The following is a 25,418-nucleotide window of genomic DNA, read 5'->3' as shown; positions in this document are numbered from 1 at the left end:
GGATGTTAGAACCTGGGGGAGGGGCAGTGGCATGCTCAGCAGCACTTTAACACTGCTCTCAGCGCAGCTCAGGGCCCTAAAGTACAGGCCGAAGCTCGACTGCTACTGTATCCTGCCCTGTTCTAAAGGGGATTAGCGGAGGGGGTCAGGAGGTGGCAGTGCTTGAACACAGGTGTGTGCTCAAAGCTCCATATCACGCTGACTTATTACTGCAGCAGTAAAGGGTGAAGGGTAGAGGCAGGGTGGCCACAGCTGCAGCAGCATCAGCAAGGGAAAAGGAAGGGGGAGAGATGAGATGCTAGCCGCCACGTGGGGGAGGAGAGAAGAGGAGATATGCTGGTGACTGGGGAGGATAAGGGAGGATAAGGGAGGGGAAGGGGAGATGCTGGATATTGTGGGGTAGGCAAGGGAAAGAAAGATGTTGGATTATGGGGTAGGTTGTTGAGCCACTATGGGGAGGGGTAAGAGTACAGCTTTGAGCGGCCTGAGGTGGAGGGGGTGCATGGTTAAAAGCTTGCCTAGGGCAGTGGTTGTCAACCCAGTCCTCAGGACACACCCAACTAGTCAGGTTTTCAGGATATCCACAATGAATATGCATGAGAGAGATTTGTATGCACAACCTCCTTGGTAGGCAAATCTATCTCATGTATATTCATTGTAGATATCCTGAAAACCTGACTGGCTGGGTGTGTCCTGAGGACTGGGTTGAGAAGCATTGGCTGTGGGCATCAAATGACCTTGGACCATGTCTGCACCAATTTCCCCATGGAGGATGGGGTAAAAAAAACAGATGAGATGGCAGCATATTTGTGCTGAGTGTGTACTAGGTGCAGACTTTATGAAGAAACTAGTAAAAAAAAAACCGTTTCTAATGCAAATGAAACGGGGACTAGCAAGGTTTTCTTCAGAGTGTGCATGTGGGAGTGTGTGTGTCCCTGCCCTCTGCCCTCTCTCCCTCCCCCTCCCCCTCCCCCTCCGAGTCCAGTCCTTCAGTGTTGTTTCCTGCTGTTCTGTGTTTTTGTTACAGAGAGAGTGAGGGCATCTCTCTCCCCACCCCCCTCTGAGTCCTTCACTGTTTCGTGGGATTTCCTGTGTGCTGTTTTCCTTCACTCATGGGGAAACCGGATATCTCTGGCGCTTCACACTTCCGGCTGGAGGCTTCAGTGGTGCCTTTTATATATATAGATACTGAAGGATATTTCCTTATTGTTACTTCTCCTGAGCTCCTACCGTACCAGCAAGTGCCCTTCTGGCCTTTGGTCTCTAACTCACTTTATCTGTTACCTCTAGACCAAGAGGTGGTTTGGTCACCCTCTTGCAGTATTTTGTAACTTTACCTTTCTGTTAGCAGCCCTGTCATGGCCTACCTTAAGATGCTCTCTTATTGATTCATAATGGCAATGATGTCATCCTTCAGGTCCTAGTATGTGAAAGTAAATGAGTCTACGTCATCCAACACAGTTTGAACCACTCCTGAGTTTACTGCCACACTTAATCTCTGAGAAAATCAAGGCAAAAAATCCACTGGCCCACTGGGGGCAAAACCAGGACTGAAAGAACCTGTCCCTGCTGACCCTGAGCCACTTGGTGAGTGTACTGGGGAATGACCCATCCCCATGATTGCTGTCTTCAAGTTTCATAAGCATGGCATGGTATGGCACAGTAAATTAATCTCTGACACCCCACAACTAGCATCATCTCTTCTGAGATGTGGCACATCATACTGCAGTGATGATAAGTACTAACAGACAGCAAGAGAAGGAATTTTCAAAGCTGCTTCCACATGTGCTCTGCTGGTGCCTTCAAGAGAATGTGGCTTAGAGATGAAAGAATGAAAAGAATTTAAAAGGCATGGGGAGATTAAGCAAGCCACTTTGGTGTGGGTGACAAGGAACATTCACCATGTATGATGAAAATGATGAAGAGACACTATGGGGGGAAAAAAGCGCATGAAGCAGTTTCTCAAGTGAAATAAACCAAATGTGACAGGAATAAAGAGGGAGAGCGCTGAAGGCCTTGGGGGGGGGGGGGGGGGGGGGAGGGGAAGAACAAGAAGGTATGAGGGGAGGATAGTGCCAAAGAAGAAAAAGCACTAGGAGAGAGGGTAAGAAGACATGTCAGGAAGAGGGGATAGAGAGCTATCAGGCAGAGAAACAACTAGAAGCCAAAAGGGTCACATGAAAAGCTTCCTGGAAAAAATATGTTTCAGCAACTTCTTAGATGTGAGTCAAGACGCTTCTGAACGCAAAGACAGTTGAATTCCTACAAGTCGTCAAAGAGTCTTGCTGGGAAGATGGCACCAACAGCAAGTTCTGTTGTGCAGAACAAAGAGGGCAAGGTAGAACATAGGGATCCACATATTCCGCCAAAAACTCACCTGAAGAACCTTATGCATGAAAAGCAATATTTCAAATGAAAGCCAAAAATGAATCTGTAACCAATGATCTAAAAGCAGGGATGCGTGATCATATTCCTCTCCCCCCAAAAAGCTGTTTCATTGCAGTATTCTGTACCAGCTGTAAACAGATGCCCTTAAATAACAAATTAACTCTGAGAAGTTCTGAGAGAAGAGGACATTTCTCTGGTAAGAGAACATTATTTTGCTCTGTGCTTTGGAAACTTAAAGACTGGGGTTTAAAGGAGGAATTATAGGTTATTGATAGGCAGAATAAAAATAAAAAGAAAGAAAAAGCAAACTTTATCAATTAGTCTCTAGTCTATACCCTTTTCCCCCTAGTTTTAAAACTTGAACATCTGTGCCTCTAGAAGGCACAGCAGAACCTAGCTTAGTCTTTTGCACCGAGTGTTACATGTATGATTATCTTCCAGTTGGTGAGAGGTTATATGTGTGTGCGGTCGATGCAAAGAGCTCCTAGCTCTCAGAGAACTAGTCTGTTCTCTTGAGGCTAGAGTAGCAGACATGGAGGTGCTGAGGGAGACGGAGAGGTACATAGAAGAGGCCTACAGGGGCATTATAAAGAAGTCCCACCTCTAGTCTGGCAGCCCATATGCTGCCTTGGAGGAAAGAGGTCTTATAACAGGACAGAATCACCCTGGTGCAGCTGGAAGTAATCCTGTAGCCAGGACCAGCCCACCAAAGTGTGCAATATCCTCTTGCACTGAAGATGTGTCTCCAGGAGCTTCTGCCAAGGAGGGAAGGGTTAGGATGACTGTTGTAGTTGGTGATTCAATTATTAGGCATGTAGTTAGCTGGGTTGCTGGAGGACGTGAGGATCGCCTGGTCACTTGCCTGCCTGGTGCGAAGATGGTGGACCTCACGTGTCACCTAGATAGGATTTTAGACAGTACTGAGGAGGAGCCAGCTGTCTTGGTACATGTAGGTACCAATGACATAGTAAAATGTGGGAGGGAAGTTCTGGAAGCCAACTTTAGGCTTCTAGGTAGAAAGCTGAAATCCAGATCCTCCAGAGACAGGCAGAGCTCCAGAGTCTCAATGCATGGATGAGATGATGGTGCAGGGAAAAGGGTTTTAAATTTGTTAGGAATTGGGCAACATTCTGGGAAAGGGGGAGCCTATTCCAGAAAGATAGGCTCCACCTTAACCAGGGTGGAACCAGGCTGCTGGCATCAACATTTAAAAAAGGAGTTAGAGCAGCTTTTAAACTAAAAACTGGGGTAAGGCTGACAGTCATTCAAAAGCACCAGGACAGAACGAACAAACAGATGAAGAAATGTTTACAGAAATTAGGAAAGCTGACAAATTGGGCAACAGTATAGCAATAGGTGATTTCAACTATCCCAATACTGACTGTCTAAATGTTACATCAGGGAGCGCTAGGGAGGTAAAATTCCTAGATATAATAAATTAAAATTGCTTCTTGGAGCAAATGAATGCTGAATTTGTTCCTCCCCCCCCCCCCCCCCCCCCACACACACACTTGCCAATATAATCTAGTCTAATCTAATATAGGTATTTATATTCCACCTAACCTAGACAAGGCTCAAAGCAGATCACCATAAATATAGAAAAAGATAATGGACATGGCCTCGCATATTACAAAATCACCAGTAGATAAATTCAGCATAAAGTAAAATAACTTCCTTGCTATTTCCTCCCCCACCTACCCCCTCCCAACCACCGCCACTGTCGTAAACTGGCAATCTAGGGGTGTAGCCAGACTTCGGCGGGAGGGAGGTCCTGAGCCCGAGGTGAGGGGGCACATTTTATCCCCCCCCCCCCGGCGCCCCTCCCCATCCCTTTCGACCCCCCCTCCTGCCACCGCCAAACCTCCCCCACCACCACCAGGTACCTTTCCTGGCGGGGGTCTCCAACCCCCACCAGCCAAAGTCCACTTCAGCGCCGGTCTCCGAGTCTAGTGCATTCGCTGATCTGGATTCTGTAAACAGAATCCAGATCAGCAACGCGCCGGAGACCGGCGCTGAAGAGGACTTCAGCTGGAGAGGGTTGGGGACCCCCGCCAGCAAAGGTACCTGACGGGCAGCAGAGGAGGGTTGGCGGCGGCAGGAGGGGTCGAATGTGGCGGAGGAGGGTCAGCGGCGGTGGGGGGTGAAAGCAGGGGGCCAGGGCTAAATCTGCGGGGGCCCATGCCTCCGTGGCCCCACCTAGCTATGCCTGTGTGGCAAACAACATCTATGAGAAGATGGAGATTTCCCTAAAGAGTGGTGCTCCCTAGGAAAAGTGAGGATGCACAGTAACACTTCTATTTATTCTGAGGGTGCTCCCCAACAGGATCTCACAGCACACAAAGCAATATCCCATATGCAGGGGAGGAGAGTTTGGTGAGTAATTGTTATTTTCAGGGCCGCCGAGGGGAGGGGGCAAAATTCCCTGGGCCTCCAAGGGGGGCCCGGCACTGGAGTGTCTCTCTCTCTCTCTCTCCTGCTCCTGACGGGACCCGGGTGATTGTGTCCTGACAGGAGCAGGAGGGAGAAAACTCTGGCACCAGGCCCCCCTTGGAGGCTGGGAAGGACCTGGAGGAACAGACACAGCAAGATGCTCTTCTTCACAGTCTGGCGCATAGCCTTCCCCTGCGCTTGCTTTTCTCCTCAGGCCGCGCATGTGCAACCTGAGAGAAAAAGTAGCCTCAGGGGAAGGCCACGCAGCAGAAGGAAGAAGAGCAGCGCTGGAGGATGAACTCCTCTGCTGGTGTGGCCTTGGGATCCCCACCAGCCAAGGTACTCAACAATTACGACGGGTGGGCAGCAGCAGTGATCGGGAAAGGTGGGCGCAGCACTGAGCGGGGGGGGGGGGGTGCCGGGGTGTTGACAGCAGTAGCAATCAGGGGGGTGGCAGCTGCGGTGACAACGATGATCCTGGGGGTCCCTGTGGCAGCCACCATCCTGGGGGGAGCCCAGCAGCGGCCTTGCCCCGGGCCCGGCTCAGTCTCTCGGTGGCCTGGTTATTTTATCTGAAATAAGGGTCTTTCTCTGGGAATAAAGTTCTTCAAAGGTGAATTTTTTCTGTCACTGGGCAGAATGAGGTACAGTAGTACAGTCTTGTATCTGCCAGCTCTGGTATCCAATAGATTGTTTGACCCACAGAATTAAAAGGCCTCTTGTTTCCTCACAAACAGCAGACTGCTGCAGCCAGGGGTAATTTGGTAGAAAAATGTCATGCTAATGCGATTCAGAGTTCAAATGATCTTTCATTCCAAGGGAGAGAAATGTGAGTGCCATGAGAATGTTAAAAGAGCGTGGCCGACCCCTCCATTCACAGAGAAATATTAGCTCCAGGGGGGAAATAAGTCAGAGGAAGCTGAGCGAGTGAAGTGTGGCCAATATGTGTCCAATGCTGAGGGGGGGGGGGGGGGGGGAGGTGTTGTCTGCTGGGAGGCAGCCACAACAATGAGCAAGCATGAGTGAGTGAGTCTGTGTGCAGAAACCCAGAAAGGGGGAAGTCTGCATGGAATCATGATCACTCTGAAACTGGGGGGAGGGTAACTGAGTAATAGCCCACCTCTTTGTGTAAATGCAGCTGGAATGGGATGGTTCACATTCTGCTTTCATGGCCTCTGTCTGCCACCTTTACTGCTGTTCAGATGATAATTCAACCGGTGTCGCCTCTAGCTCAGTATCCCTCAGGATTTGTATCTTTTCTGGCAGAAGATACTGTAGTAATTAGCTCTTTCTAGCTGACACATAACCTCCCTGGCTTGCTGCATTCCAATGCTGTGCTGATCACCTGGGAGGGGTGGTAGGTTGATGTCTACATGCTCCTGGTACCTGTGCTCATAAACTTATTCCAGTCCAGAACCTTGGCCTGGAAGGGAACCCCTAACCCACTACACACACAAGCAAAGACGGAAGGGTCAGTCATCATGGCCAATAACTCCAGGCGACACTTGAACTACTAGTTGTAAAATTTTGGCTATAGCTTTCATTTAACACTAACAATCTGCAAGATCATAAACCATGAGTGCAGCAGTAACTGAGCCTAAAAACACTTATGGATATGTAATGTTCACCCCCAAACTACCATGGGACCAGTAAGGCTGTTATTCTGCAGATCCCCAGGGTCGCCCACTATTCAGCAAGCATGCCAACCAAATGCCCAGCTAACCCAGTTTGTTCCACACAGTGAGTGGAGGAGTGGCCTAGTGGTTAGAGTGGTGGACTTTGGTCCTGGGGAACTGGGTTCAATTCCCACTGCAGGCACAGGCAGCTCCTTGTGACTCTGGGCAAGTCACTTAACCCTCCATTGCCCCAGGTACAAATAAGTACCTGTATATAATATGTAAGCCGCATTGAACCTGCTATGAGTGGGAAAGCACGGGGTACAAATGTAAAAAAAAGTTCTTCTATCCCCTTTATTACCCAAACTAGTCAGAAGGGCCTCCCTGCCAAGATCATATACAGTTCAATGTACCAACTTCTCATCTTTGGTTTGGGTACCACTGCTACCAGCCTGGGGGTAATTGATTTACAACTTGCCTCAGGCAACCCACAAGGCTATGACCACTGAGAATGCCTGCATGTTGCTCATGAGGTGTGAATCGTTTCATCTTCCAAATTGTTGTTAAAATAAATCTTTTCTGATACCAGACATGTCCAGTATGTTCCCATTCCCCAGGGAGGGTGGGGTATGCGTGATCTCAATCAGGGCTTTTTTTTGAGGGGGTGCTTGGGGGTACTGAGTACCGGCACTTTTTCCACTGTCTGCTAAAGTTGACCCATGGATCCCAAGTTTTAAATGAAAGAGCTCAGGCTCTACACACCAATTCTGCCTTGCCGTAGGTTCTGTGACTGATTGCAGGAGGCCTGGCTATTGTGGGGTGGGTCCCTCGGTAATCACCCCACCCATTTGAGTACCGGCACCTTTTTTTGCTAGAAAAAACACGATCTCAATACATCCCAACAGTATGCATCGAAGACTGATGAATGGTGGACAACATAATGATCAAATCTTTAAAACAATAGAGTAATAGAAGTCAGGTGCTGTTTGCAAATGAAAATGGCTGCAAACAAATAAAGCTTCCAAACTTTGATCCACGAGTAAATAATAACCATGTGAGTTCATTTTAACTCATGCTTTCTTGCATGCAGAGAGAGAGAACCATCTGAGCACATCTAATGCTCCGTAACTAATCCACCAGGTCCAAAGCTACTGCCCGTTATGCCAGGATGTATACTTTACATTTGTCTTGTATTCCTCAACATCCTCTACAGTTCCGTGCACATCACAAAGCAACCAAGAGAATCAACACGTTTAGTTGGGAATATACATTAGTTTACATAGCACATTTAATCTGTAAGTTAACCCACAGTTTTTTTTTTTGTTTTGTTACATTTGTACCCTGTGCTTTCCCACTCATGGCAGGCTCAATGCGGCTTACATGGGGCAATGGAGGGTTAAGTGACTTGCCCAGAGTCACAAGGCACTGCTGGTGCCTGAAGTGGGAATCAAACTCGGGCCCAGATGCACCAGGGCTTTTTTTTGAGGGGGTACTTCTTGGGGGTACTAAGTACCGGCACCTTTTCCATTGTCTGTTAAAATTGACCCATGGTCCCCAAGTTTTAATGAAAGAGCTCAGGCTCTACACAACAATTCTGCCTTGTCATAGATTCTGTGACTGGTTGCAGGGGGCCTGGCTATTGTGGGGTGGGTCCCTCAATGATCATCCTACCCCTGAAGGGTGGCCTAGCATTTGAGTACCGGCACCTTTTTTACTAGCTAAAACACACTGAGATGCACTAAACGTTTTTGCTTGTTAAATGAGCCTTTAACGAAGAATTTTCTACCCGTTGGATGCACTAAAGCCCATTTTCCGACGATGGTAGCAGCTAATGAAAACGGAATGCAGATGAGCAATTAGTCTACAAACCCTATTGAAATGACATGCACTAACATTTTCCGATTAGTTTAACGCACGAAAAGTGAACAAAACACCGTGAAATCTAACAAGAGGTTTGTACCTCTCGTTAGGGCTGTCCGCTAAAAATTTTAATGTAAAAATCCCCCCCCAAAAAAAAGGGGGGCGAAAATGCGCGTCAGGGGCATCCTTTATTGATGCCCCAGGTCGCCGCTGCTCCCCTCTCTGTCTACACCAATATAAAAGTACAAAAAAAAGGATCAGGAGGGGGGCAAGGGCGCTCGTCCAGAGCATCCTGTATGGACGGCCTTGCCCCCCCCCCCCCCGCTGCTCCCCACTTTCCGCCGCCCCCCCCCCCCCCCCACGAAAAAGTGAAATTTTAGTAGCCCCGGTCCCCCTCCCTTCCTGTTCCTCTGTTTTGCCAAAGCTCCACCTCCCGTCATTCCTCCACCCCGTGCCCCGCCCCCGCCGCCCCCCCTGAGGTCGACTACGCCGCTCCCCCCCTCCACCGAGACCCCCCTCCGTATTACGGGACTGAGCAGCGCCTCTCACCTCTTTCTGAAGGCGCTGCACGGGCAGGAAGAAGATCTGTTGCATCTGTTGTTGGTCGCAGAGTCTTCATGACGTTTCTTCTTCCCTGGCCTAGGCCCACCTCCTTCTGATGTAAGTAACCTACATCATGAAGACTCTGCGACCTACGTAGGTTACTTACATCAGAAGGAGGCGGGCCTAGGCCAGGGAAGAAGAGACGTCATGAAGACTCTGCGACCAACAACAGATGCAACAGATCTTCTTCCTGCCCGTGCAGCGCCTTCAGAAAGAGGTGAGAGGCACTGCTCAGTCCCGTAATATGGAGGGGGGTCTCGGTTAAGGGGGGAGCGGCGTAGTCGACCTCCGGGGGGGCGGTGGGGGCGGGGCACGGGGCAGAGGAATGATGGGAGGCGGAGCTTTGCCAAAACAGAGGAACAGGAAGGGAGGGGGACCGGGGCTACTAAAATTTCGCTTTTTCGTGGGGGGGGGGGGGAAGCGGCGGAAAACGGGGAGCAGCGGGGGGGTGGGGGCAAGGCCGTCCATACAGGACGCTCCGGACGAGTGCCCTTGCCCCCCTCCTGATCCTTTTTTTTTGTACTTTTATATTGGTGCACGGGTAGCCACGTGTATGTGTTGTGGCTTTTTGTTTGTTTGTTTTGACATTTGCGGCATGCGCAGAGCAGCCAGCATAACGCTTGGCTGCTCTGTGCATGCTTTAGGGGCCGTTTAACGACGGGGATTGCGAATGTGTGATATATCCTTCTTTTCAATACCGCACCGAACATTTCTGAAGCGTTTTCTTTTAGCATTCTTCATTTTTTCATATTCGTTAAGCACTTTTACGATTTCGATTTTTTAACATTTGGTTGATGCATCTGGGCCTCAGTTCCTCAGTTCCCTAGGACCAAAGTCCACCACCCTAACCACTAGGCCACTCCGCATTTAGTTGCTGTTGAAACAACAAATAATTAGATATCGAACTAACAGTTACGGGGAGAGAATTCCATCATGAAGCATCTGTTTGATTCTTCCTCCAACTTCACTTCTCTCTTCTCTTCACCTAACCAATACCAAATATACTTTTTTCAAGCCCACCCTGGGACCAGCAAGGCTGATATCTGCTCTGCAGTTCTCCAGGGATGCTGTTATTCAGGAAGGGTGTCCAGTGACAAGCACAGCTAACACAGTTCATGCCACTCAGCTGTATACTTACTGAGGGGGCATCCATTGATTCACAGTGACTCTGTCACAGAAATTGACCCCCCCCCCCCCAAAAAAAAAAAAAGAAAGAAAAAATTGGAACTGATTAATTGGATGATTTGGAATTGATAATGTTTCATAGACAGCCTATCAGCAGCAACACTAGTGGCCACACTTTTTGCAAGAGAATGGGTATCACAAGAGAGTAGGTCAATCCAGTCTCATTCAAGCACATCCTAGGTTCTGCTGAAAACTGGGAGGGCATTATGGGGTCCTGCTCATGGGCACTAGGCAGTGCCTGTCCACTGTTAAGCACCCCATGGCCTAAGCTTTGACTATACAGGGCATGTCAGCAAGGGTAATTCCTAATCAGAGCTGTTTGCTGGCATCCCACTTCAGACTTATCTTTGACATGTGTATCTGTAACCACAATCTCCAGCCAACTAACCATAGTAGTATTGGAGGCCATCAGCCTCCTCCTGGTTTTTGTTTGTTTGTTTACCCCATAACCAGTTCATTCTTGAAGGTGTGAGAGAATGGTGGACAAACATCTTCTGGAGTAGGCATCATGTGTAAAAGGTTTTCCATCCCTAGTCCTGTCCTGTCATAACAAGACCAAGGTCCTGTAGGAAACTCGTCATCTTGAGAGTGTCACATGCCAACTATCCATCTTACCATCAACCATTTTAGGCTCCTCCAAATCCCCATCCTGGAACAAGAAAGCCAGGATGACCAGATGCAAGAGTATGGTCACACGTGACAACTCTAGCCCCAGCCATGTGGCACCCCTTATAATTTCAAGAAGGATCTCACGGTCTGTAAATTTTGGGGTGCAATTTATCAAGTATCAGGGGTGATTGACTGGCTCTGGCAGTTTCTATGCTAATGGGTTATGTTATTCCCTTGGTGATCCTGGACTGACGCTCCTGATAAGTCCACTTGGTACCAAGCCTTTAAAAGAGCCTGGACTCTTACATTATGTCATTCTGAATTTGTAGTTTATAGACTACCTTGTCCATGTCAGAAGGCATATGTTGTCAGAAGTAAGAAAGTGATTAAATTGAGATTGAATGAACATCAGTGTAGATTGCAGAATGATAAAATGACAGAGCCAATTGTGCAACATTGTATGGAGCAGGAACACAAGTTTGAAGATCTTTGTTGGTAGGTCATCAATCAAGTTCCAATCGATTGGAGAGGAGGTGACAGAGAAAGTTGTTTGAATTAGAGACTAATTCTGGATTTTAACTCTCGACACGATTACTACATTTGAACTTCATAATGAAATTGAGTTGCTGTTGCTGATTTGAGTTATCCAAGCTGATTTGACACACATAGAATATGATTGGATCGCTGCAGTCATATTGTAGGTTCTCTTAAAAAGAGGCACTTGGAGCAAGAAAGACAGCAAGAAATAGCATTTTGTAGTCTAGTGACACACTTTGCCTACACTATGAAGTTAAGCAGCGGCAAAGCAAGAAACAATTTCCTTAGCCAGTAGAACAAAATTGTAGCACACTGCTTGACAAGTTATAATATACATCACTGCTCAGTTGCCAGTCCCATATATCACACTTCCATGCTGGAAGGGACATGGAAAGGTAATTCTACAACAGAGAGCCTAGGCCCACTTTATGGCTCCTTCACAAAGACAAGTAGGTTCCTACCTGTCCCCGCTAAACATTAGCACCAGAGGTAAAATTCACAGCTGATGCAATGCAGGGACATCATCATGCCTGCTAGACAACAGGCACAAAAGCTCATGTGTAGATTTGAAGAAAGCAAGTAGACTAAGACTCTATAATCCATGCACGTACTTGTGAATGTCCAAAATCAACCTCGGTAAATGCCAACAAGTAAAGTATGCACCAGAACATCAAATGCACACCCCCATGCTGGTCAGTATTCTATAACAGGCTATTTACATGTGCATATGAACAGATATGCAAAGAGCTTAAGAACACTGTGTTCATTACTAAATTGCCAGGAGCTGGAAAACTAGACTGAGGAGCCTAATTATTTAAAGTATTATCATCTGGGAAATGTTGATTGCAAAGGGGGATCTGCTGAGAACTTACTACCCGCCTGAGTATCCTGATTAGAAGGCTTACAGTGTGTCTGTGGTAGAAGTGTTTGATCTGTAGGCACAACCAATGCGGCTCAAGATCCATGAACTTGCACAGTATTGGAAAGCTGGCTGTAGGAATCATAGCAATCCTACTAATTCCCTTACCATCAAGCCTGCTACTGATGCGACCTGATAAAACGATAAAGAGAAAGAAAATAAGAATGCCCTGCCAGTCTACTCCTAACATATGTACTCAGCACTTCTGATGCCAGCCTCGAGGCCTACACCTATTGTGAGTTGACCAGTCTTTGTTTTGTAATCATAACTAGGTTTTCCTATAACACAAACAAGAGTGGTAATTAGGCAGGTTTCGTGCGTGAAGGGGCAACATTGAACCTTGCATAGTTCTATAAAGCACCAGAAAATGAGATTCACTTAGGTCAGCCACTGCTCTGAACTATCACAAGGAACCCCATCCTATATAATAATTCTCACCTCCAACATTCTAATCTTGCTGCCTGTGTCCATGGCTCCTTCGGAGTTGCTGAGCTAGGCTCCGTAGTCAGGCTGACATCACTGTTGCAATTTTTTTTTTTTTGTTACATTTGTACCCCGCACTTTCCCACTCATGGCAGGCTCAATGCGGCAATGGAGGGTTAAGTGACTTGCCCAGAGTCACAAGGAGCTGCCTGTGCTGGGAATCGAACTCAGTTCCTCAGGACCAAAGTCCACCACCCTAACCACTAGGCCACTCCTCCACTATGCTGTGAACTTCAGAACCCTCGAAAAAAGAAAAAAAAAACATTCCATGCCTCACAGCTGATCCATGTCCAGCGACCCTCCTCTCTCCCCTGCCCCCCCTCGTAGCCACCCATGTCCAGCGACCTTCTTCTCCCCTGCCCCCCCTGCAGCCACCCAAGTCCAATGACCCTGCTCTCTAACCTGCCTCCCCTCCAGCCACCCAGGTTGTGTAGTGAATTCTTCAGGGCAGGCAGGAAAGATCCCCGGTCCTGCCTGCCCACTGTTAGCGCTGGCGCTGACCCTCCCCCGCTGCCGGATCGCTGTTAAAAATGACTGCCGACACTTACAAGGGCAGCCTTCAAGACTACAGCTGAAGTCTTACGAGTCCACCATTGGAAGTCTCGGTGGCCATTTTGAACAGCAATCTGGCAGCGGGGGAGGGTCAGCACCAGTGCCAGCAGTGGGCAGGCAGGACCGGAGATCTTTCCTGCCTACCCCGAAGAATTCGCTACACAACCTAGGTGGCTGGAGGGGAGGCAGGTGAGAAAGCAGGTTCATTGGACATGGGTGGCTGGAGGGGGGCAGGGGGGGACAAGGGTCGCTGGACATGGGTGGCTGCAGGGGGGCAGGGGGAGAGGAGGGTCGCTGGACATGGGTGGCTGGAGGGGGGCAGGGGAGAGGGAGGGGGTGAGGGGTTCCTGAGACCAGAGAGGTGGGGGTGGAAGGGGTCCTCAGACCATAAAGGGGGGGAGAGGGTCCTGAGAGAGGGGGGTGGGGGCACACACTCACTCACTCTCTGTCTCTCACATACACTCTCTCTGACACACTCTCTGTCTATCACACTCTATCTCTCTGTCACACACACACACAGTCTCACACACAGAGACACTCTGGCTCTCACACACTCTCTCTCTCTCACACAAACACACACACACACACTCTGTCCCTCTCTCTCTCTCATTCTCTCTCTGACACACACACACTCCATCTGTCACACACATACGGTCTGTGCCAGAGCCGGTGGTGGGAAGTGGGACTGGTGGTTGGGAGGCTGGGATAGTGCTGGGCAGACTTATACGGTCTGTGCCAGAGCCAGTGGTGGGAGGCGGGGCTGGTGGTTGGGAGGCGGGGATAGTGCTGGGCAGACTTATACGGTCTGTGCCAGAGCCGGTGGTGGGAGGCGGGGCTGGTGGTTGGGAGGCGGGGATAGTGCTGGGCAGACTTATATGGTCTGTGCCCTGAAGAACACAGGTACAAATCAAAGTAGGGTATACACAAAATTAGCACATATGAGTTATCTTGTTGGGCAGACTGGATGGACCGTGCAGGTCTTTTTCTGCTGTCATCTACTATGTTACTATGTTACACTCTCTCTCAAACATACACTCCGAGGAAAACCTTGCTAGTGCCCATTTCATTTCTGACAGAAACGGTCCTTTTTTACTAGTTTAAATATAGTACAGATAAACAAGAGGGGATCACGGAAAAATAGGAGAAGCTCCACCCGAAAATAAGTGTGTGGGGAGGCAGGGGAGGGGAGTGTATAGGCCAGGAAAGGTGAAACAACAAGGAAACCCAACTGAATGCAGTGCTGACAAGAGGGAGCAGAGGAAGAGGTGGTAAAGGGGAAGTCTTGTACATTTTGAAGACCAAGTGCAGGAGCTCCCAATCTCATCCCTAAAACAAGTTGCATGGCAATAGCACAGCAGGCAAGATCCTTGCTGGAAAGTTTTATTAAGTTTCTGCTCTTTCCTTAAATTCAGCAATGTTTTCTCATGCTTGGCTTGTTCTTGTTTCTGATTGATATTTCTATTCAGGAATAACTCCAGCTGTATACAATTAAATCAGCAGCCTGTAAGACACTTGAACTATATCCAGCTTTAACTAGCTCTGTCTGATTAGGAAAAAGTGCCTTGGAGGGCCGTGACCAGAGGAACATACCTTGGGATTTGCAGGGTAAATAATGTAGTGGAGGCAGTACAAATCTCTCCAGCACTCACAGTGACTGAAAAAAGGCCAGGATGCCAGGCAATGTGAGACCAGCACAGGACAAATGCTTTAGCTGGCGGGGGTTGTGGACCCCCGCCAGCCAAGGTACCTTCGTAGTGGCGGTGGGGGGGGGCAGAAATGGCAGCAGGAGGGCAGCAGCGAGAAGGTGGTAGCGACTGCAGGGAGGGCAGAGGTGGCAGCAGGAGGCGGCGGCTGGGAGGCGAGCCAAAATGTGCCCCCACTTGGGCTCTGGCCACCCCTTCCCGTTGAGGTCTGGCTACGCCCCTGCACAAGACCGGGACACCTCAGACCCCAGAAGCTCGACTAGACCAGGAGCCAATCATTCCAGAGCTGCATGATTAAGACCATCCACCTGCTAGATACTGAAGTTAAGGTGGCTGTACACGACCACATATAGTAAACCTCTGAAGTTCTCTCTATCTTCACCTGCTGGTAGAGGGATATAACCAGGGCTTTTTTTGAGGGGGTACTTGGGGATAGTGAGTACCGGCACCTTGTCCATAGTCTGCTAAAATTGACCCATGGTCTCCAAGTTTTAATGAAAGAGCTCAGGCTCTACACAACAATTCTGTCTTGTCATAGATTGTGTGATTGGTTGCAGGGGGCCTGGCTATTGTGGGGTGGGTCCCTAAGTGATCACCACACCCCTGAAGGGTGGCCTGGCATTTGAGTACCGGCACCTTTTTCGCTAGAAAGAACACACTGGATATAACCTACAAGTCTCTGGATTGATTTGTGGGACGCTACGGAAGATTAGTTAGAACTGTTTGAAAGAAAAATCTGTTTGGGTTAACATTACAACAATTGTGCAATTTGTTCTAATTTGTGCACTTAACTATCACGGCGCTTTACACTTGGTTGTGCACTGTACTGCACTTTATTGGATTTTAATACAGATATGTGTTTTTTAGAATTCTGGTCTTAAATTTTTAATTATCTTATTTATAAAACATTTTTGTGCAATAAAATATTTTAAACATCTCATATTATTGTATTTTTCTTGTGAATTCCTTAGGTGGAGTTGATACAAAGGGAAACCCAGAAACTGTGACACAAATCCATCTCAAAGTTGTAATACCATCGCACACCACTAGGGCATCCAAAGTAGACAAATCTGTCTCATGCATATCTATTGTCTACATATGATTTGGTGACTCCCAAATTCTCAAAAGGTTTTTGACAATTATTAAAACTTTTTTGAGAATGTGGGAGTCACCAAATCACTCTGAAAACCCAACTGGCTGGGGGTGCCCAGAAGACTGGGTTGAGGAGCTCTGCCACAGACATCCAGCAGATCAGTGATTCCCAAACCTCCAGGATCAGGTTTGGGAATCCTTGAAATAGGTCCTTATCCGCCATTATGTTCTACATTTCTTTAAACGCAAAGCAACTTTCCAAGCATCAGTCTACAATTACAAGAAACTTGACGAGGAAGTGATCTCATTCGGCCCTAGCCAGCACTTTGGAAAAGGAGAATAACATGCAAACTGCAAGATGGAGCAATAGATAAAAGTTCAACTGGGATCAAAACTGGGTTAAGTGCCTTCCAGAAACTCATGGTGCTTCTTTCCAGGAGCACCATTCATAACTAAAAAGGCTGATTTCAGCAGCTGGCAGCCTGATACTCTATAGAAAAAGTCAGAAAGGGCAGCTCAATCTTGTTGATATTGGCTCCCAAAGATTAGGTCAGCTTCAGCATTCCCGTAAACACTATCACTGTACAAGAAAAAAACCTTGGGATCAGGACTCTGACAGGATTGTGGGGAAGCTGTGAGCACCTAGGCCATGCCTTGTTCTACCCATAAAAAGCATGATGCAAGAAAACTGGATACTGTGGCTATGGAGGAAAATGAGAACTGTATTGCTAATGGAAATGTTAGTACTATGCAACTGTGCTTTTGCACAGTGGACGAAGAAAGAGAAGATCCTTAAAAACTGGGGGTGGGGGGCAAAGCTCAAAACCTAACACCAGCTTTAAAAGTGATTAGCTCTAGATTACCGCACACATTAATGTCTGAGGAATGCTCGGAGGGCTGTAGCGCAGGTATCAACGTACACGCCAAAGATGGCCACAAATTGTATTTAAATGTATTGAAATGGATGTTAATGAGGTTACTTGGTATTCCCTCCCAATGCTCAAACAACAGCACAGAATCAAATGCTGGCCTTAATGCTGAAAACGTACCGCCACCTCGGAGGTGGCATTGAAGGTTTTGAAGGGAGAATTTCTTCTGAATTTCTCACATTAATCTGCTGGTTTTGTGTTCTTTTGGAAGTGAAGGAAAGCCCGTGCACCCTCCTAAGTTCTGATAGTGAGAAAGAAACATGTGTGCGAGTCCAAACAAAAGTGAAAGTGAAAGCACACATTGGCGCCTGTTTTTCTGAGCTTCACTGTGAGCCTTTCAGAAATTTAAGTGCACACAATTTTTGAAAAACTTATATTTAAAGGCACAGAATGGCGCTGATGTGAGCTTGCACTTCCAGTTTTGCCCGGGCACGTGCACAAGAGCTGAGCTTACTGCAAAACTTTTCTGCACATGCACCAGGCACGTTCTTCCCTCTTGTTTTCAGTTTACTAGTGCACATAAAATTTGAATGACATTAGCTTTGAGCATTGGAGTTCTAGGTTTCTGTACTGTTCCTGCTGTGTTGGCCTTAGTGCCGCTCCTTTGAGCATCTGGGCCCAGGATTTGTGAGGACAGGGTGGGATAGGGAAGGAGGGGGTGGAGGGTGGGTCTGTATTATTTTGGAGTGGGGATGTGCACTAAAGAAACTACTATGCATATCTACAGGGGTGGGGTCAAGGCAGCTCTAGGGGAGAGGGTATTTGGATGGGGGAGTTTTCAGTTGGGGTATGGGGGGATAAGGATGTGGGGGATTTAAGGCATTCCTTGTTCTCTGGTACGTTATGATGTTAGGCCATGAGTTATACATATTAATCTTACTGAGCATAGCTATGGAAGTTTGTATTTTGTTTTATTTTTGAAACCTTAATGAAAGCATCTATTGAAACAAAAAAAGAGAGAGACAAAGCAAAGGTAACAGAAAGATACAGAAATTATCGCAAGTGAATTGGACTGCTGTCATCTCAGTATGTTGCCTCAGGCCTGTCGAGAGGGGGGTGGCACAGAGGCAAGATTCCCTGGGCCTGGCCTCCAAGGGGGACCCAGCATCAGCAACTCCCCCCCCCCACCACCACCACCACAGCAATGATCGAGAGAGAAGGGAAGCTTCCAGTGGCAGGCAGAAGGCTGGCTCAGTTTCCTGCTCCTGTGCCAGGTTATCACATTAATTCTGCTCTGCCGGCCACAGGTCCTTCTTTCCACCTTCTGTGAAGTAACTTCCTGTTTCTGCATATGCAGGATGTAGCACAGGGTTGCCAGATGGGCAGTTTTCCGCAACCCGCCGCGGGAAACTTTTGCCCGTGGCGGGTTGTGGTTTTTTGGGCTCATTTTGTTTTTTCTGTGCGAGTTTTGGGGCGGTTTTTCGGCCGGCGGGGGGTGGGGCTAATGACGACAGAGGCGGGGTTTGTGACGTTTTGGGTGGGGTTTGTTGACATATTGGGCGGGGCGATGACGGTGGGGGCGGGGGTGATGACGGAAGGGGTGGGGCTGATGACGGCAGGGCGGGGGTGATGATGGAAGGGGCGGGGTTGATGACGGCAGGGGTGGGGGTGATGACGTCAGGGGTGGGGTGTGTGCGGTTTTTGGGCAGGTTTTGGGCTGTTTTGTGTGGGATTTTTTTTTTTTTTATATGGCAACCCTGATGTAACAGGAAGAAGAACCTGTGGCCAGCAGAGAAGAATTAATGTGATAACCCAGCACAGGAGCAGGAGACTAAGCACCAGTCTTCTGCCTGCCACTGGAAGCCTCTCTTCATACCCAGGGATGTAGCAGGGGGCCTGGCACAGGACAGGAGTAAAAAAAAGGGGCAGCGGGGTGGGGGGGGGAGGGCCCTTAAGACTGTTTGCCCCAGGACCAGCTTTGTCTCTTAGCAACCATGTGCTGCCTGTACATATTAAACCTATTGAACTCCAAAAGAAGGCTCTGGCGCTGATACAGAAAGTTAAATGTATTCAAATTTTATGTGTCGAAAACTTGCAGCTAATGGAGGGAGGGGGAGCATGCTGGACACGTGTACTGTTGGATTATTTGTAGTAAATAATTAGCAGATTTTAGTACACACAGCTTCAGCTTTAGAAATGTTAATTTCTTTCTTCATCTCTCTCTCATTCACCCCAGAATAATTCACTGCTGAGTCACTTTAAAGTTGAAGTAACAAAACATCTGTTTACTCACAGTTTGTAGTTAGATTATAATCAGACAGGCTTATATATACATATTACTATACATTTGTATTATCAGCTCCTTCCATGTGCTTAGATGGTAATGGATGCTCACACCACCATAGATCCTCTCAGGTTAGGAGAGATCATGAGCTCCATGTGCTCCATGTGCTCCATGTGCTGCATCTAACCCCCACAGGAAGTTGCATAGCTGTGTGACCTCTCTAAGTAATTCACATCAGAGGTCACAGAGTAATCACAGAGAAATAATAGGTGACAGGCAATGCATGTAAAATACAATTACATTCCAACAAACCCCTTCTCATGCATAACTGTCATGCAATTATTTATTCATACAAAGTCCAAGCTTTATACGCAGATTCACAAAATGTTCTCTGGGTAACGGTTTGGTCATGATGTCAGCTGTCATCTCACTGGTGTGACAATATTGTAGACTGATGACCCCTTCTTTCGCCAACTCTCGCACGTTGTGGTATTTCGTTGCGATGTGCTTGGTGCGTGACTGAACCTTGTCATTCTGTGACAGTCGGATGCAGCTCTGATTATCTTCCATTATCTGGATTGGTCTCTTTTCAGCTATTCCGAAATCCAGTAAAAGTTTTTCAATCCACATCAGTTCTCTGCACGCTTCCGATGCAGCCACATATTCAGCTTCTGTAGAAGACAAACTCACAATACTTTGTTTATGACTGGCCCATGAAATTTGTACATTTCCATACATAAACACATATCCACTTGTGGATTTATAATCAGAATGATCCCCTGCCCAATCTGAATCACAGTAACATATTAGTTTTGGATTACTATTGGCTGAAATCTTTAATTTACAATCAATGGTACCCTTTAAATACCTTACCATCCTTTTAACTGCAGTCCAATCTGATTTGGTAGGTGAGCTGACCCTTCTGCTCAAAATTCCTACTGCATTTGCTATATCAGCCCTGTATGTGGTAGCTAGATATAAAAGCTTACCTATGGCTGATCTATATTTGATGTTATCTGGTAAAGGTTCTCTTACTGTTTCATCCTTCAGAAAATCAGTGATCATGGGAGTGCTTACAACTTGGGCATCTTGCATACCTAAACTTTCAATAAGCTCATTTATTTTCTGCTTCTGGCTTAGAAGATAAGAACCATCATTTTGTTTCTCAATTTCTATACCAAGATAGTATGACACATTACCCAGTTCTTTTATCTCAACATTGAGGTTTAAACATTTTACAATGTCCTTGTACTCTTGCTCACTTTCGCTTGCAATGAGCAGATCATCAACAAAAGCTAAAATGTATGCATATTGTCCATTTGTGCACCTAGTGTACAAACATTTATCTGCTTCACCTTGCTTAAATCCTAAATTTGTCAATATTTCATGCAATTTATCATTCCAACATTTTGCACTTTGCTTTAATCCATAAAGACCTTTGTTTAATTTACACACTAGCTGTCTTTGTTTTGTATTTATGAAACCTGTTGGTTGTTCCATGTACAAGTCTTCAGTTATTTCTCCATGAAGAAACGCTGTTTTCACATCAATGTGGTTGACTTGCATGCCTTTTGAGACTGCAATGCTCAGAAGTGTTCTAATTGTCGTGTGTTTCACTACAGGTGCAAACACTTCATCAAAATCTTCTCCATATTTTTGAAGATATCCCTTTGCCACTAATCTGGCTTTATACCTTTCCACTTTTCCTTGTGCATTCCTTTTTAACTTGAATACCCATTTGCATCCTATAGCTTTCTTGCCAGGAGGTAATTTTGTAAGAATCCAAGTATTATTTTTATCCAATGCATCAATTTCTTCTTGTGCAGCTTTACGCCATTCAGCAGCTTCTTCTGCTGGCATTTTCTCAATCTCATCCCATGTTAAGGGCTCTTGAGCTTCTGCTGACTTTGTTAGGTAAGACAGTCTTGGGGGTGGAACACCTTTGTTTTCCCTGGATGAGCGTCTGACAACAGGTTGGTCTGACCTTTCCGCATCCTCTAAATCTGAGAGTCCTTCTCCAATTGATTCCCCTTCTCCAACTGTACTGTCTTCTTCAATGATCCTTTCTGTGTCTGCTTCCTCTGCCTGTTCCTCGTTAGATACAGGTGAGTTGCTTTCAGACATCTGCCTTGGTATGGCATTTATATACACTGGCATGTCTATTATGGTTCTAGTTTCATATTCTGGATGATAAGGCTCATCTGGGATAATCCAGCCTTTATCAACCCTTTTGTTTTCATCAAAATATGTAACATGTCTTATGCCAACAATGCCAGTTTTCAGATTCAAAATTCTATATCCTTTGTGTCCTGGAGTATAGCCAACTAAAATGCCCCTTTCTGTTGTGGAATCCAGCTTATGCCTTCTTTGCTTTGGTACATGAGCATATGCTGTACTTCCAAATGTTCTTATGTGTGACAGGTTTGGCCTCCTACCATGCCATGTCTCATGTGGTGTGCGCTCAGCGCCTTTAGTTGGCATTCTGTTTTGTAGGTACACTGCTGTGAGAATGGCTTCCCCCCATAGTCTTTTAGGGAGATTGCTATCTGACAGCATACATCTGGTCATTTCCACAAGTGACCTAAATTTTCTCTCTGCAACAGAATTTTGCTCTGGTGTATAAGCTACTGTTGTGATATGCTGAATGCCTTCTTGTTCTAGAAATGTGCGCATGCTTTGTGAAGTGAACTCACCACCATTGTCGGTCTGAAGAACCTTTGGTTTTCTTTCAAATTTATTTCTCACCATGGCTACGTATTTCTTCAGCATGTCTGTGACTTGACTTTTTTCTTTCAGCAAATAGGCCACACGGTATCTAGAGAAATCATCCAAGAATATTAGCACAAATCTGTTATTTCCCAATGATGGGATATTAAACGGTCCACATAAGTCACTGTGTATTAAGTCCAGCACTTTATTACTCCTATTTCCTGTGTATGCAGGAAATGAGGGTCTCACACCTTTTTGAGTAACACAGTCTATGCATTTCTCCATTTTACCAGCATCTGCACTTATCTGAATGCCGGTGGCCAGTTGCTTACTGTAAAGATCCTGGATCACCTTAGAATCACGATGTCCCAGGCGGCGGTGCCAGATTTCCAGACTACATTTACCATCATTCTTCCTTACTTGCGCCATATGTGAGGCTTCACCTGAAATGTTCAGCTTATAAACATCATTATGCATAAAAGCTTCAGCATACACTTCATCATTTTTAGAGATTGTGCACTTACTGTTTTCAAAATGAATCACAAATCCCTTCTTATCTAATGTAGATACACTAAGCATATTGCAAACTGCTTGGGGAATATACAAGACATCACTTACAGGAATTTCTTTAACTTCATTAGACACTTTGCATTTTAAGAATCCAATACCCTTTGCTTGGATCTTAGCAGTCCCTGCGTTTGCAGTTTGAAGAATTCCTTCTTCTGGACACATTTCCTGAAAGAAATCTTTACAATTGGTTAAATGGCATGTGCTCCCTGAATCCAAAATCCAAGTACTTTCATTTGAATTATTATTTACCATAGTCAAAGATTTTTCTGCCATTAGAAAGCCCTTGTGTTTATCTTTGTCCTTCATACATTTCCTGGTTTGAAAATTCTTTAGTTCCATTGGCTTAGGTGAGCTAGAGGGAGTGTTTTGTGTTTCCTTACACCATTTAGATACATGTCCCTCCTTTCCACATGAGTAGCAAATCAGCTTGCCCTTGGGTGGAGTTTTCCCATAGCTCCGCCTTCCTCTGTTCTTTGCCAAGAAATTTGTTTCATTTCTCTCTGACTGACTTTGAGAACACATCTCCTCAGAATCATTTATTATGCATTCCTGCCTTAGTTTTGATGTTGCCTGTTCAAAAGATTGCCCTTCAATGGCCTCATTTACAGACCTAAAAACATCAAACTTCTTTGATAGTGAGGTAAAAAGAAATGCTCTTTTCAATGCATCACACATGGGAATTCCAGAAAGTTCTAGCTTTTGAAATGAAGACATAAGATACATAATGTGATCATTACATTTACCTTTATCCCTTAATTTGGTTTCATTCAACTCTGCCAGCCAAATTGGTTGCTGCTTTGCATATGTAGTTGCATACATAGTTCTCAGTTTATATAAAATGTCCTTTGGTGTATCTTTTCCCTCCACCAACATGGCCTGTTTCTCTGAGAGAGCTTCCAAAAGCATGCACTTCACATAATAGTTTGCATTGTCCCATTCAGCCATATTTTCAGCTGTTCTGTCTTGGTCTAAGCATATATTTAATCTTTTTGCTCGAAGGAAACATATGAATCTTAATTCCCATTGCTGATAATTAAACTCAGTTAATTTAGGCACCTTGAGAGAATAGAAAAATGGTGAATTTCTTCCCTCAGCCATTTTCTTAGCCTTCTGTCTGCTGTGTGGGGGGAGAGAGAGACAGACTGAATCTTTCCTTTAAAACTTAAGAGAAAAATGTGGCCTTTTTTACTGCCTGGTAATATTTCTCTTCTTTTTCAATTCCTGGACCCTGGGCCCATAACCCTTTTGTTGGATTATTTGTAGTAAATAATTAGCAGATTTTAGTACACACAGCTTCAGCTTTAGAAATGTTAATTTCTTTCTTCATCTCTCTCTCATTCACCCCAGAATAATTCACTGCTGAGTCACTTTAAAGTTGAAGTAACAAAACATCTGTTTACTCACAGTTTGTAGTTAGATTATAATCAGACAGGCTTATATATACATATTACTATACATTTGTATTATCAGCTCCTTCCATGTGCTTAGATGGTAATGGATGCTCACACCACCATAGATCCTCTCAGGTTAGGAGAGATCATGAGCTCCATGTGCTCCATGTGCTCCATGTGCTGCATCTAACCCCCACAGGAAGTTGCATAGCTGTGTGACCTCTCTAAGTAATTCACATCAGAGGTCACAGAGTAATCACAGAGAAATAATAGGTGACAGGCAATGCATGTAAAATACAATTACATTCCAACATGTACAAAGGTTTTAGTAAGTACGGTTTCTTTGTGCGCAAGTCCAAAAGAAAGCGGAAACGTCGGTGTGTGTTCTTTTGTGTCTAAATATGAGCTTTGCAAACATTTCTTACACATAGTTTTTGCAAAGCACATATTTAGGAGCAGGTGATATTACTATTCTGATACTGTGCCCAAAGAGTTATGATGAGATGAGGGGAATACAGAAATATGTAAAGGTCATAAAACAGTGAGCCACTCATTTTTGTCTAAAACTTAATAAGGATAAAACAAAATTCTTTTGGTTAGGTTCACTTAAGAATATAAAGGGTAAAGAATAAGAAATTTAAGTATGAATTTACCACATGAATTCTGGGGGTTGAGGTGGATAGTCAGCTTACGATGGGAGATCAGATAAACAAAATGGTTAAAAGTTCTTTTTTTCTATTAAGGGAATTAAGGGCTATACGAAGAAATTTTGAGACATCTTGTTTTAGATTTATATAGTGCAATCAAATTACAGTAGATTACTGCAAAATAGTTTATGTTGCTTGCACAAAGGAGGTTTTGAAAAAACTTCAAACAGTCCAGAACTTAACAATCAGAGTTATTTTTTCTTTACGTGGGGACGAACACATATCTCCTCATCTTCATAAACTCCACTGGTTACCTGTAATACAAGATCCCACTTTAAATTGTGTTCTATGGCTTTTCGGTCCATTTTGGGGGACACTCCACTATACTTGGTTGAGTTGTTCTCCTTTCTAAATTGCCAACTAGCACAGGGTCAGGTTGTTTTAAAGTTTCTGTCAGGGGGCACCGTTAAATCTGTTAGACGGCTGTCTTCATCTTGGATTTATTAAGCTGCCTCAATTTGGAGTTCTCTTCCTATCTCAGATCGGTCACTGAGAGATTATTTAAGATTCAGAAAACAACTAAAAGCTTTTCTATTTAGAAAATATGTAGGCTGATTTCTCTAGTTAATTGATGTTAAGTTTATGATTCCCAAATTATGTTTCAGTCTCTTTGTTTTTTGAAATCCACATGGAACTGCATAGGCTTATGTGGAATATAAGACCAATGTGTAATGTAATATAATGTAAAGAAAAGGTGCCGATGTATGTTTTTACTTTCAGTTTTGTTCGGATGCACACATGTCTGTTTCCTCCCATCTGCCTTTGAGACTTGCAGGTGCTTCCTTCTGGTTGCAAAAGAAGACAAAATGGCAGTTTAAATCTCAAAAGCAGGCTTGAGATCTTCTCCATGAGACATTCTACATTGTCATAGCATAAGAATGTAAGCGTTGCCATACTGGGACAGACCAAAG

Source organism: Microcaecilia unicolor, chromosome 4, assembly GCF_901765095.1.
Source record: "Microcaecilia unicolor chromosome 4, aMicUni1.1, whole genome shotgun sequence".
NCBI lineage: Eukaryota > Metazoa > Chordata > Amphibia > Gymnophiona > Siphonopidae > Microcaecilia > Microcaecilia unicolor.
This window is presented reverse-complemented; position numbering follows the sequence as displayed.